Genomic DNA, 14736 nt, shown 5'->3' with positions numbered 1-14736 from the left:
TTTAATTACTTTTTCAATCTCTTCTTTTGTTATGGGTTTATTTAGTTGTTCTACCTCTGTTAGTATTAGTTTAGGTAAGTAGTGAGTTTCTAGAAATTTGTCCTTTTCCTCTAGGTTTTCAAATTTGTCAGAGTACAATTTTTCATAGTATTCTGTTACGATTCTTTTAATTTCAGTTGGGTCTGTTGTGACATCACCCATCTCATTTCTTATACAGGTTATTTTCTTCCTCTCCTGTTTTTCCTTTGTCAGTCTGGCCAATTTTGTTGATCTTTTCAAAGAATCAGCTTTTGGTCTGGTTAAGTCTTTCAATTGTTTTTCTATTCTCTGTTTCATTTAATTCTGCTCTAATTCTTATTATTTCCTTTCTTCTGGCACCTGAGAGCTTCTTTTGCTGCCCTCTTTCTACTTGTTCCAATTGTAGGGTTGATATTTTGATTTTGGCCCTTTCTTCTTTTTGGATGTGTGCATTTATGCTATAAACTGACCTCTTAGCACTGCTTTTGCTGTGTCCCAAAGGTTCTGGTAGGACTTGTTTTCATTCTCTTTTGAGTCTATGAATTTCTTTATTCCATCCTTAATTTCTTCTATAACCCAGTAGCTTTTGAGCAAGGTGTTGTTCAGTTTTCATGTATTTGATTTTTTTTTCCTTGCTTTTTCTGCTATTGATTTCTACTTTTATGGCTTTATGGTCAGAAAAGATCCTTTGTAATATTTCAGTGCTTTGGATTCTGTTAAGGCTTGCTATATGGCCTAATATGTGGTCTATTCTGGAGAATGTTCCATGTGCATTGGAGAAGAAAGTATACTTGGCAGCTGTTGGGTGGAGTGTTTGGTGTATGTCCATGAGATCATGTTGGTTGATTGTAGCATTTAGATCTTCCGTGTCTTTATTGTGCTTCTTTCTGGATGTTCTGTCCTTCACCGAAAGTGGTGCATTGAAGTCTCATACTGTTATTGTGGAGCTATCTATCTCCCTTTTCAATGTGTTAGAGCTTATTTTATGTATTTTGGAGCTCTGTCATTGGGTGCATAAATTTTTTATTATAGTTATGTCCTCCTGGTGTATTGACCCTTTAATCGTTACATAGTGTCCTTCCTTATCCTTTGTGGTGGATATTGCCACTCTTGCTCTTTTGTGAGTGTTGTTTGCTTGATATATATTTTTTTCATCCTTTGAGTTTTAGTTTGTTTGTGTCTTTAAGTCTAAGGTGTGTCTCTTGTAGGCAGCATATAGTCAGATCATGTTTTTTTTAATCCATTCTGCCACTCTCTGTCTCTTTATTGGTGCATTTAGTCCATTTACATTCAGCGTAATTATTGATAGGTTTGAGTTTAGTGCTTTCATTTTGATGTCTTTTTTGTGTGTTGTTGACAGTTTCCTTGTTCTACTTACTTTTCTGTGCTGAGTCATTTCTCTTTACGTATTTTTATCTTTGTCATTGTTGATTTTTTATTTGCTGTGTCTGTATATTTTTCTTCTTTTTTATTTTGATGTGTAGGTCTGTTAATTTCTTTTGTGGTTACCTTTAGTATTTACCCCTATTTTTCTAAGTTTAAACCAGTCTTTTATTTCTTTATATGTCTTAACTTCTTCTCCATGTGAAAAATCTATGTCTACATTTTTTAGTCCCTCTTTTTTGTTTTCATATTGTCATCTTTTACATATTGACATCTCTGTTTCCTTACTTTCAGTGTTTTAGCTTTGATTTATTTTTGTAACTTTCCTATCTGGGTTGATATCTGGTTGCTTTGTCCTGTGTTCTAGTGTTGGGTTGTTATCTTATATTATTGATTTTCTAACTTGGAGACTGCCTTTAGTACTTTTTGGAATTTTGGTTTGGTTTTTGCAAATTCCATAAACTTCTGTTTGTCTGTAAATGCCTTAATTTTGCCATCATATTTGAGAGAGAGTTTTGCTGGATATATAATTCTTGGCTGGCAATTTTTTTCCTTCAAGGCTTTATATATGCCATCCCATTGCCTTCTTGCCTGCATGGTTTCTGCTGAGTAGTCTGAGCTAATTCTAATTGACGCTCCTTTGTAGATGACTTTTTGTTTATCCCTAGCCTCTCTTAAAATTCTCTCTTTAGTTTTGGTTTTGGCAAGTTTGATTATAATATGTCTTGGTGACTTTCTTTTGGGATCTACCATATGTGGGGTTTGAAGAGCATCTTGGATAAATATCTTCTCATCTTTCACAGTATCAGGTAAGTTTTCTGCCAGCAAATCTTCAACTATTCTCTCTTTGTATTTTCTGTTATTTCCCCATTCTGGCACTCCAATCACTCATAGGTTATTCCTCTTGATAGAGTCCCACATAATTCTTAGGGTTTCTTCATTTTTTTAAATCCTTTTATCTGATTTTTCCTCAAATAAATTGGTGTCAAGTGCTTTATCTTCACTCTCACTAATTCTGACTTCCATTGCCTCAGTTCTCCTCCTATGACTTTCTGTTGAGTTGTCTAATTCTGAAAGTTTATTGTTAATCTTCTGGATGTCTGACTGCTGTCTCTCTATGGATTATTGCAGCCTGTTAAATTTGTCATTACGCTCTTCTCTAATCTTCTTAAGTTACTCTATTTCTTGGTCTGCATTTTGCACCATCTCCTTCCTGATCTCTTGAAGAGTTCTGTATATTAATCTTTCATATTCTGCCTACAGTAATTCCAAGAAATTTTCTTCCTCCAGAAAATTTCTTTATTTTTTATTTTGGGAGCTGCTGAGGCCGTCATGGTCTGCCTCTTTCTGTGGTTTGATATTGACTATTGTCTCCGAGCCAATCAATAAGTTATTATATTTCTTTATTTTATGTGTTTGCTTACTGTGTCCTAGCTTCTTGTTTTGTTTTGTTTTGCTATGCCCAAATAGGCTTCTCATTTGAGCTAGCCCAATCACCAGTGTCCCTGAAGCTCCAGTGTTGTGCCACCGGATGGCCAGGACTGCCACTAAGTATGTGAGCCCAGGAGTCTGCCCACTCCTCCTGTATGTATTCTGCTCAGGTGTCCAGGTTGTCGGTCACCAAGTGTGCAGTGCAGGCTCTTGCCCACAGTCCTAGACAGGCATGGGTGATTGGTATAAGTACAGGCATCTGGCTGCAGCTGGGGTCAAATGCTGAGCAAGGCAGAGGGCTGACAGCAGCCCCAGAGTGTCCGGGAGGAAAGAGTGTCCCTGTTTCCTACAGCACATAAGTGGGTGGGTTTTGCAGCAGGACTATGAGCACCCAATGCTGTTGTCTATTAGGACTGGGGGGCACCACTTATTCTTGGGCCTCTGTCACAGGTGGCTAGGTGGCATGGGTGGAGCCACCAGTCCTCAGCCCCCTGATGTGGATAGGTGAAAACCATGTTTAATGGGCAGAGTAGTGTCAAATGTCACACACCTGCCACTTCACAGCTGCAACAGTTGAAGTTAGACTTCAGGTATATACCCTGTTGTACTGTGGTAATGAGGACCTACACTGTTGAAATGGACCCACACAAGTTTCTGCAGACGGAAAAGCACTCAAAGTCTGTGGACCCCTTATGCTTCTGCCTAGGCAAAGGAACTGTGCCTACCCTGAGTTCCTGGCTTAGGGGAGGCAGCAGATTTTTTTTTTTTTCCCTGTTTGTTAATTTGTTCCCTCTCCAAGGCCAGGAGAATGGCTTAGGGCACATGACATGTCCTACTTCTGGCCCAGGAGACTTGGCAATTGCTGAAGCCATCCTGGACCCAGTGCAAAGCAGGGAGCAGGGAGGTAAATGGGAAAGAGGTTTTTCCCTAAGGGGGTTGTTTTTGATCTGTGTGGTAGTCCATATGCAAGTATTTATCTTTCACCGATCGAGAGCTGCTGCCAGATGGCCGAATAGACTCCCTGCTGCTGAGTCTCTCCTGATGTGGAAAACACCTCCCAAGTGCCGCTGCTTGCCTCACCGCACACCATGAGCAGTTCCGGCTTGAAGGGCTCCAGCTCCCGCCAGGTCAGGTCTGGCAACTTCTTGCTTCCTCCGAACCATCTCTCCCTCCCCCTGCCACTCAGTCCAATTCCTCAACTTTGCCTTTGATGTTCAGGGATCCTAGACTGTCATATATAATTGATTCACTTGTTTTTTGGGGTTTTTGTTTTAAGAAGGACCACTAGAAGCATCTAACTACTCCGCCATCTTGGCTCCACCTCCACGTATCCTAACTTGATGTATAAATTCAATACATCCCCAATCAAAAGCTCAGCAAGTTATTTTGTGGATACTGCCAAACTGATTATAAAAGTTATATGGGAAAGCAAAAGACCCAGAACAGCAAATATAATACTAAAGAAGAATAATGTCAGAAGAACGAAACTACCAGATTTTAAGACTTATTATTATGCTACATTAACCAAGACAACGTGGTATTAGAGAGAGAATAGACAAATAGATCAATGAAACAGAACAGGGAGCCCAAAAATAGACCCACACAAATATAGTCAACTCATCTTTGACAAATGGATAAAGGTAGTTCAATGGAGGAAAGACAGTCTTCTCAACAAGTACTGCTACAATAATGCATATGTAAAAAAATGAATCTAGACACTGACTCACAACATTCACAAAAACTAACTCAAAATGGATCATAGGCTTAAATGCAAAATGCAAAACTATAAAACTTCTAGAAGATAATAGGAGGGAATCTAGGTTATCTTAGATTTGGCAATAAGTTTTTAGATACAACATCAAAAGAATGATATTTGAAAGGAAAAATTGGTATGTTGGACTTCATTAAAATAAAACATTTCTGCTCTGTGAAAAATACTGTTAAGAGAACAAGAAGACAAGCCTCAGACTGGGAGAAAATATTTGCAAAACACGTATCTGATAAAGGACGTGCATCTAAGATATACAAATAACTCATAAACTCAACAATAAGAAAACAACTCAATTTTAAAAATGAACAAAAGATCTGAACAGATACCTCAACAGTAAAGACATACAGATGGCAAATAAGCATATGAAAAGATGCTCAATACCATATGTCATCAGGGAATTGCAAATCAAAACAATAACGAGATACCACTACATACCTATTAGAATGGCTAAAATCCAAAATACTAAAACCACTAAACACTGGTAAGGATGTGGAGCAACAGGAACTCTCATTCATTGCTGGTGGGAATGCAAAATAGTACAGCCACTTTAGAAGACAGTTAGGCAGTTTCTTACAAAGCTAAACATAGCCATGGTAATACAATCCATCAACTTCACTCCCAAGTAAGTTGAAAACCATGCCCACACAAAAACCTGCACATGAATGTTTATAGCAGCCTAAGTTATAATTGTCAAAAATTGGAAGTAACCAAGGTTCTTTCTTACTTTTTTTTAAAATTGTGCTTTAGATGAAGGTTTATGAAATAGTTTCTCATTAAACAATAAATACACATATTGTTTTGTGACATTAGTTGCCAACTCCATGCAATATGTCAACAATCTCTCCTTTTCGACCTGGGGTTTCCCGTTTCCATTCATCCAGCTTTCCTGTGACCTTCTGTCTTCTCGTCTTTGTCCCTGGGCTAATGTGCCCATTTAGTCCCATATACATGGTTTAGCTACGTGTATTATTGTTTGTTTTCTGGGCCTGTCTAATCTTTGGCTGAAGGGTGAACCGGGAGTGACTTCAGTACTGAGTTAAAAGGGTGTCCAGTGGCCATACTCTTGGGATTTCTCCAGTCTCTGTCAGACCAGTAAGTCTGGTCTTTTCTTGTGAGTTTGAATTTTGTTCTACACTTATCTCTAGCTCTGTCCAGGACCCTCTGTTCTTTTCCCTGTCAGAGCAGTTGGTAGTGGTAGCTGGGCATCACGTAGTTGTGCTGGACGCAGTCTGGTGGAGGCTGTGGTGGTTGTGGTTCATTAGTCCTTTATACAAATCTTTCCCTGAAACCAAGATTCTTTCAATAGATGAATGGATAAACAAAGTGTGATACATCCATACAATGCAATATTATTCATCAATAAAAAGTAATGAGCTATCAAGCCACAAAAAGACAAGAAGGAAACTTAAATGTATATTACTAAGTGAAAAAAACAGTCTGAAAAGACTACATACTGTATGATTCCCACTCTGTGACTTTCTGGAAAAGGTAAAACTATACAGGGAGTAAAAGATCATTGGTTGCCAAGGGTTTGAGGTTGGGGGAGGGAAAATGGATGGAGTATGGGGATTTTTAGGGCAGTGAAACTATTCTATATAATACTGTAATAGTGGCTACATGACATTCTGCATGACAAAACTCATAGAACTGTAAAAAAAACAAAGCGTGAATCCTAATGTGAACTATAGACTTTAGTTAATAGTAATGTATTCACAGTGGTTCATCAGTTGTAACAAAGGTACCACACCAATGCAAACTGTTAATAATAGGGGAAACTTTGGGCACGGGGGAGAGGGAGTATTTGGGAACTCTGTACTTACTGCTCAATTTTTCTTTAAACCTAAAAGTACTCTAAAAAATGAAGTATATTAATTAAAAAACAGAAATTAAGAAAAAGTAAAAAAGAATTCAAGAAAGGTCTAATTTTCAGTATTGGCAGGGTCAGTTACTCAAAGTAACTCTCCCACTAAAATGATCTGAAAATGGTAGGTAAAATATAGATTAAACAAAAAATGTCAACAATTTGAAAAGAAAATGGGAACTCACAAGCCAATTTTTTAACCAGACAGGTAAGTGGTGTATCAGAGCGCCAAAATTGCTTTTGCTTGAAGTGTATCTATTTACAGCACGAACATGTGTGCCAGTTCTTGTTGTCTTATTCATTGGGTTAGAGAAATACGAGGTCAAGGCCCAGTACTCATCAGGGATGGAGTCTTCCAATACTGAGATGGACCTCCAGGGATAATTCAGAATAAGGGCAAAACAGATCTCGACGTCTTGCTCCCTCCCTCTTCGCTCACCCACCCTAAACACTGAAAATAGCATAAAGAGCTGACTTGGTGCTGAGCAGACCCGCATATCCAGCCTACACCTCAGAAACCATTCAGAAATACTTTTCCAAGGATAATGACCAGCAAGCAGTCAGAGGTTACTAGTCATACGAGATAACAGAACAATGTGAACATGAACTTGAACCAACAGAAACCACAGATGGCAAAAATCACTCTTCTTGGTCCAAATTAAACTATTCCTCATTGAAAACCACTGCTAGGAAGAGAGAGAACTTGAGAACAAGTTGACCTGATATTTCCACTCCAAAAAGCACCAGACCCAGAAGTTTTAGAGAGAAGTCTTATTAAATATGCAGTTAATTAATTAAAAGATGATTACAATGTTATTTAAAGTTTTCTGAAACATAGCAAAATAAGAAAATCTTCTGATTTTTTCATGAAATGAACATAACCTTGATGCCAAAAGTTTAGAAACTAGACAAAAATGAAACTATACACCAAACTCACTTATAAATATTATTTAAAAATCTAAATAAAATATTTGCTGACAGAATAGAGTAATACATTTACATAATTATATGCCATGACCAAGTGGAGTTTATTTCAGGCATGCAAGTAGAGTTAAACATTAGGACATTTATTAAAATATACAACATATCTTAAAAGTAGAATCATGTTTATCTTTATAGATGCTGAAAAATTCATTTAATAAAATTTGAAATTATTTTTTAATAATTTAAAGCATTTTTGTAAGGGGAATAGATGACTACATGATAAAATATGTCCTTCTCAACCCCAAAGTCAGCATCTTACATAGTGAGGAAACACATGAAGCATTTTCAGTTTAAGTCAGGAATAAACCCAGGTATTCAAGACCACCACTATTATTTAACATAATTCTGGTGGATTAAAAACACAGTACGGAGATGGAAAAAAATAAACAAAAACCTAGAGACACAAAAAAATTAGAAAGAAGTTAAAATTACCATTATTTGCAGAGAATATTAATGAAAACAATGAGATTACAAGCAAATTAACTGAAAAGCAATTACAAATAATAAGAGAATTTAATAAGGTTGCCATATACATAATTAATACAAGGAATCAATAGTCTTCATATACACAAACAAGTTAGAAATTATAATAGGTGAATAGATGCCATTTAAAATTGCACTCCTCCCCTTCCCCAAATAAAATATATAATACCTAGGAATAAACGAAGTAAGAAATGTGCAGGACGTTTATGAAGCAAATTTAAAAGGTTTTCAAGGGTGTGAGAGAGGACTTAAACTAATTAAAAGGGATGCCTTGTTCTTTGAGCAGAAGACTCGCCGTCATATTTATTTATTTTTTTAAATCAAATTGATAAATGTAACCAAATCCAAAAATAAAACACAACAAAATCAAATTCACTCCATTTGGGGAAGGGAGACTAGAAAAACTAATTCTAAAATCCAAACAGAAAAAAAAGAAGCAACAATAACCAGGAAAATTCTCAATCAGAAAAGTCCACCAATTGAGGAATGGAAAAATAAAATGTGATGGATGCTCATTATGGAGACTGTGAAGTAGTTAGAGGCAGTGGGAAAAAAAATATATATAAATAAATCTTAAAAATACAGTAGTGATTGAAAAATATTAGAAATGAGCCTGGTTGTTAACATGTTATGATTTAAATGATTTGGAAAATATATAATTTCTTGTTTTATTTTACAATCCTATTTTATAAAAATAGTCATATATCCAGGGTCATGTATCAGCCATGTGAGAGTGGGTGTTATGCTGGCGTAGAGGGGGAGTGGGGTAGAATATGACTGGGTGTCATGAATGAGGGGGGCCCTACAAATTCTGAAAATGAGAGTATAACCACTGAATTGTGTGGTGCTTAAGCACTTGGCTTCTAACCAAAACGTCTGCAGTTTGAACTCACCAGCTGCCCTGTGGGTGAAAGATGTGGCAGTCGGCTCCCATAAAGATTACAGCCTTGGAAACCCTATGAGGCAGTGGTTTTGGTTTGGTTTCTGAAGGCTTAAAAAATGGGAAAAATCAGCTGCAGAAGCCAATTTAATGACATTAGAGCATGTGTACAATATAACTAAATGAGTAAAAATCAGAATACAATATAGTACATATGGGTTAATCTCAATTTTTGTTAAAATATATTATGAATACACAGAACACAAGAGTAACAGGATATTCACAAAAACGTTCTCTCTCAGTTGTGAGTGATTTTGATATTTTTCTATTTTTTAGATTTCTCACTATCTACAAAAGACTTTGATTAATTTTTAATAATAATAAAAAGTACCATTAAAATATATATATACGTGTGAAAGCGCACCAGAAAAGAACACTTGATTTCAAATCCCAGCTTTCTTGCTTATTAGCTATGGGACCAGAGACCTGATTTTTTTAAAACCTGGTCTTTGCATTTGAAAAATGGTTATGATAACCTATTCTTCATGTGGCAAGATTATTGTAAGGATTGTTCAAGATAACACATGTAGAATTACTTATAACCCATAAAGCTAAGGGAGTACTGTCCACACCTTTTATCTGAAATATTTGGGTACATATATGTTTCAGAATTTCAGATGCTTTTCTATTTTAGAGACATAATAATGTAGGAATAACATATATAATGTATCATCCCAAACAGGGTTGAGGAAAGCATCTTTAATCACATCTCTTTGGTGAAATATACATAAATAACAGGAAGAAGTAAAACCACAAATAGCCCAGGTGAGTTCAGGTTAAGGTATTGCTGACAAATGAGTTCAAGCTGCATCAGGTTTTGCCACCAAGTGAATTACAAACCGAGGTATGATTCCCAGCCAATGCATCTCATGCACAACCACCACACCCATCTGTCATTGGAGGCTTCCATGTTGCTATGATGTTAAACAGGTTTCAGCAGAACTTTCAGACTAAGACAGACTAGGAAGAAAGGCCTGGCAATCTACTTAAAATCAGCCAATGAAATGGCAGCTCACAACAATAACAAATTACAAAACCATTTGATTTTCAGAATCTTTTTGAAATCAGAATTGAAGATAAGAGATTGAGACCTGCAATCTTATCGTCATGTCTGTGAAACAAGGATAGAACAAATCAGCATCTTCACATAAATTTTCCCAGCAACAAACAGTGACCTAGATGTTTAAGTAAATTGAGAATGAAGTTTGTTCAGAATTGGAGGTTGGCAAAGTGGATTGGGCAAAGGCTAAAGGGGATAAAAAATATATGGGTTTCAGCTGAGTAGGGAGGCATGCGAACCTAGATAAGAAAGGCTTGATGGCCTTGAGGTTGACCTGAAGGTCAAGACCAGGTTTATTTGGGGGAGCAGAGAAATGAGAAGATTATGCTGAGGGGGGAATTTCAGAGCTCCAAGCCATGGATACGAATCAAAATCATGAAAGTCAATCTAGGCTTGCCGCTATAACCACATTCACAAGATCTCTCAGCCACTCTTAATTGTGCATTTATCCTTCCAAAAGCGAATCCTGGCTTTCCTGTTAAGTGATGTTGTCAATGGTCACAGCTGCCAAGTCAACAGATGGTATGGGCCTGTGTCACCAGCAGTTTTCAAATGTAAAAATATAGTCATTTAGATGTTTTCTGTGTATACCCATTTCCTCATTAATCTTCTAAAAGCAGCTGCAAATGGATAATTTCCATGTGAAACAGTGGCATTCTGGCCACCTTCCTTCACTACTTTCTGACCACCTGCCATGTGCTCAGTGGTACTATGCTAGCCCTGAAAGCTATGCAAAGAACACAGGACAGAGTCCCTCTTGTATTTTTCTCTGATTATTTAGTGTATCTATGTTTTCTCTCTCCAGTCATACTTAAAAGCTTTTGAGGAGAGAGGCATCTACTTTTTTTAAATTTTTAATCCCAAAGAACATAGAATGGCATTTGTCATACAAGAGTTAATGAATATTTCTTAAATTGATTTTTAATCGAAACTAATTTGCCAGAAGTACCCACACATACCCCAAAAAAGACATAGGCACAAACAAAACAGAAACAAAAGCAAACTGAAGAATGGCTCTATAAATTGTAAAGCCAAAATGTAAAATGGTTATCGGATTGTTCACTGCTTTTGTTCTGTAATCATTACCAGAAAGAACAATTGAAAGTTATTATTAATCTGTCAATTACCTCTCACCTTGAGGCTAGCAAAAATCTCAAATTAGAACCTGTGCCACTACTGCCTCCCTACTCCAATCCATCTTAAAAGTTCTGACCAAATTAATCTCCCTAAAGCACATACATAATTTCTCTAACTTGAAAATTATAAAGATTTTCTATAACCTGCAAAAATTCCAAAAATCCTTGACCTAGCAGTTTTCCATATTCTTGTCCCATACTGCCCCTCCAATGTCATCTCTCATTACTCTTCTAACTGATTCCCTGGTCACCACTCTATAAGCAGTTGTTCACTTCTCTGTAGGCAGTTGCCATTCCTTTCTGAGTACATATTCTTTGCTCATGCTTTTCCTTCTGCCAGTACTCTCCATGTCTGATGACTATCGTACTCCATCAACTCTACGGGCAAGCAAACAACCCAAGCCTGGCCAAGCAGAAAACTCCTTCTGCCTGGCAATCATCATTGGTTCAACAATAGACACATAACCCATGAAGGAGTTTCCCCGGGGGCTTTTGGGGAAAAGACACTCATTTTGCATAGACATTATATCTATAAGGTCCATTCAAGCCTGGGGCTGTTGGTGTCCATCTTAGTCCAATAATTAAGGGTTTTTTTCTTAAATAGTCCTTGGCTGCCTAAGAATAAAGTTAGTATGGGTAAAGCAGAGATAAGAGATGAAGCAAAGCATTGTCGTAATGATGCTACTTGAACCCTGGATTCTCTGATCCTAAACCATCAATCTCTCTGGTCTGTCCAGGTAAGCCATCCAATAGTGTTTTTTTTTTTTTTTAACTTATTTTCTTTATTTTTTACGTTTATTAATTTTAACTGGATTTGTTTTATGTGCACCAAGAGGTTCCTGACTAACACAGTGATCTTTACTGGCATGAATATGAACTTTGAGATGAAAACTTTTGATATTTACTATCTGAGGGCAGTCACTGGCTTTCTAGTGCATCAGAGCCCAAACCTAGACTTTCTGCAATAAAAAATAACAGTAATAATAATAGCTAATATTGTTGATTTCATATGCCAGACACCAAGCTAAGCCTCTGTAACCCCATATATTTAATAATATTGCCCCACTTTCCAGAGGAGAATCTGCGCCTCAGAAAAAGTTGAATAACTTGCCCAAAGTTGTACAGACAGTAAGTTGTGCAGCCTGCCTGTGAACACAGGCAATCAAATTCAAGTTTCTCTGTAATTATTTAGGAACATTCCAGCAAAACAAAAGATCCACTGCCTCTTATCTTTCTTAGTTCTGAGCACTCAGATGCCACTGAGGCTTTAGATGTCTTTCTAATATATGTATATATATATACACACACACACACACACACACACACACACACACAGCCCTACCTCACTCTTTAAATATTTTAATCAATCCATTATGACTAGGACTGCTTAAAAGCTTCTATTTGTACAGACAACCAAAGAATATGAAAAAAAATAAGCAATCTGGGCATCTTAGAGCCCAATTATCCATTTTAGCATGTCCATTGTCAGTTTAATGAATTGTGTTTTGTTGGTGGTGATGGGAAAAATTAGACCTTTAAACATACAACTCTGAAACCAGAATTCCCATACTTGCTAGCTGATCCTATATTATGACCCTATCAGAACCACCTAAAACCATTCGCCTAATTTAGCAACTCTTTCATTTGTCCCCCCTGGTTTTTATTCACTGCTTGAAACAGCTACAAAAGCTTGGGAAAGGAAATAAATGCTTTATGCAAATTCAGCAAGTAAACCTTTCCAGATATTGCTGTGATTATTCAGAACCCTGTTATCATTGCCCCTACTATTAGCTTCTATTTCTTTTCAATCTAGATATCTATATTGCTAGATTATAAACTGCATGGCAGCATGAATCTTTTTCACCTTTCTATGCCATGCCTATGATAGTATCTGGCACCCATAGTAGGTATTCAATATAAATATGAATTTAAAAAAGGATCAAGCAATGTCACACTGGTCATAACTATGAGCTATTTATCCCAATGATTCTTTCTCCGGCCTTGCCACTAAGAGACAGTTTGTGGCATCTGCCTTTCAACAATCTCAGAGGTTAAAAATACACTTGACTCTTTAATTGCTATTTTATAAATCTTTATTTTGAAATAATTGTGATTCACATACAGTTGTAAGAAATAATACAGAGATCTCATGTACTTTCCCCCAGTTTCCTCTCAATGGTAGTATCTTGCATAGCTACAATACAATACCAAGGAGCACCAGTGGTGCAACAGTTAACTGCTTTGCTGCTAACTAAAAGGTTGGCAGTTAGAATTCACCCAGTGGCTCTGTAGGAGAAAGACCTGGCAATCTGCTCCCATAAAGATTGCCTAGAAAACCCTATGAGGCAGTTCTACTCTGTCACATGGGGTCACTGTGAGCTGAAATTGAATTAATAGCAAACAACAACAATACAATATCACAAGCAAGAAATTGGCATTGGTACTACTTATCAACTTTATTCAGGTTCCACTTGTTTTACAAACAGTAATTGTGTGTATGTGTGTATATTTAGCCCTAAGCAATTTTATCACATGGGTATATTCATCTGCCCATCATCAGTCAAGCTATGGAAGAGTTTCAATACAAGGATTCCTCATGCTACCTTTTTATAGGTACAGGCTTGTCTTAGGCTGGGTTCTCTAGAGAAGCAAAACCAGTAAAGCATATAAATACATATAGAGAGAGGTTTATATCAAAGAAACAACTCATGTGATTGTATAGGCTGGAGAGTCCCAAGTCCTTGGATCAGGATAGAGGCTTCTCCCAATTCATGTAGCCGCAGGGGCTGGCAAACCCAAGATCACCAGGTCAGAAAGCAGGGCTGTTGCTCACAGCCTGTGAATACTGATGAATCCTAAGATTGGCAGACAAGGTCATAAGGCTTCTCCTGATTCATATAGCTTCAGGGGCTGGCAAGCTCAAGATCAGCAGGTCGGAAAGCAGGGCTCTGCTCATAGGATGCAAAGATCGACAAATCCCAAAATCAGCAGATAGGCTGACAGCTCAAGTTCCAAGAACCAGAAGTCGGATGAACAGGAGACAGCTGCAGGATCCAGAGTGAGCAAAAAGCCAGAATGTCTGCTTATATTTGGATGCAGGCCATACCCCCAAAGAAACTCTCTTTCAACTGATTGGCTCCTCACAGCATATTCAATCACGGGAGTGATCACATATAAACACTGAGAATCATGGCCCAGCCAATTTGACACACAATCTTAACCATCACAGTCCACTCTTTGTGAACTTGGCACATGTACGCATCTCCTTAAACCATATATAATCTCTGAATAAAGATAATTATAAAATTATACTTGCTCCTAACATGATACAACTAACACCACATGTACAATCAAAAATGCACTAGCCCCATTTACGTCTTATATTTTATAAGTGAAGGAAACAAAAATATTTGATGCACACATACAAAGCACAAATACTCATAACAATTACAGTCCCCACTTCTGCAATTGGTCATGTGGCCATAACTGGTATTTAGAACTACCTTCTTCCAACATCCATTCAGTATTCCCTTTGCCCTTAGGAAGCACCTCAGCTGGTAGTGGTTCTTTGCATGGTGGGGTGACCTAAACGTACATTCCTGAAGGTTCTGGGTCATTAGTAGTCATGTTGGAATTGGGTTGCTGTAGTTTTCCATTGACTTTAATCAC

The sequence above is a fragment of the Trichechus manatus genome, unplaced genomic scaffold (genome assembly GCF_000243295.1).
Source record: "Trichechus manatus latirostris isolate Lorelei unplaced genomic scaffold, TriManLat1.0 scaffold00080, whole genome shotgun sequence".
In the NCBI taxonomy this organism is placed as follows: domain Eukaryota; kingdom Metazoa; phylum Chordata; class Mammalia; order Sirenia; family Trichechidae; genus Trichechus; species Trichechus manatus.
This window is presented reverse-complemented; position numbering follows the sequence as displayed.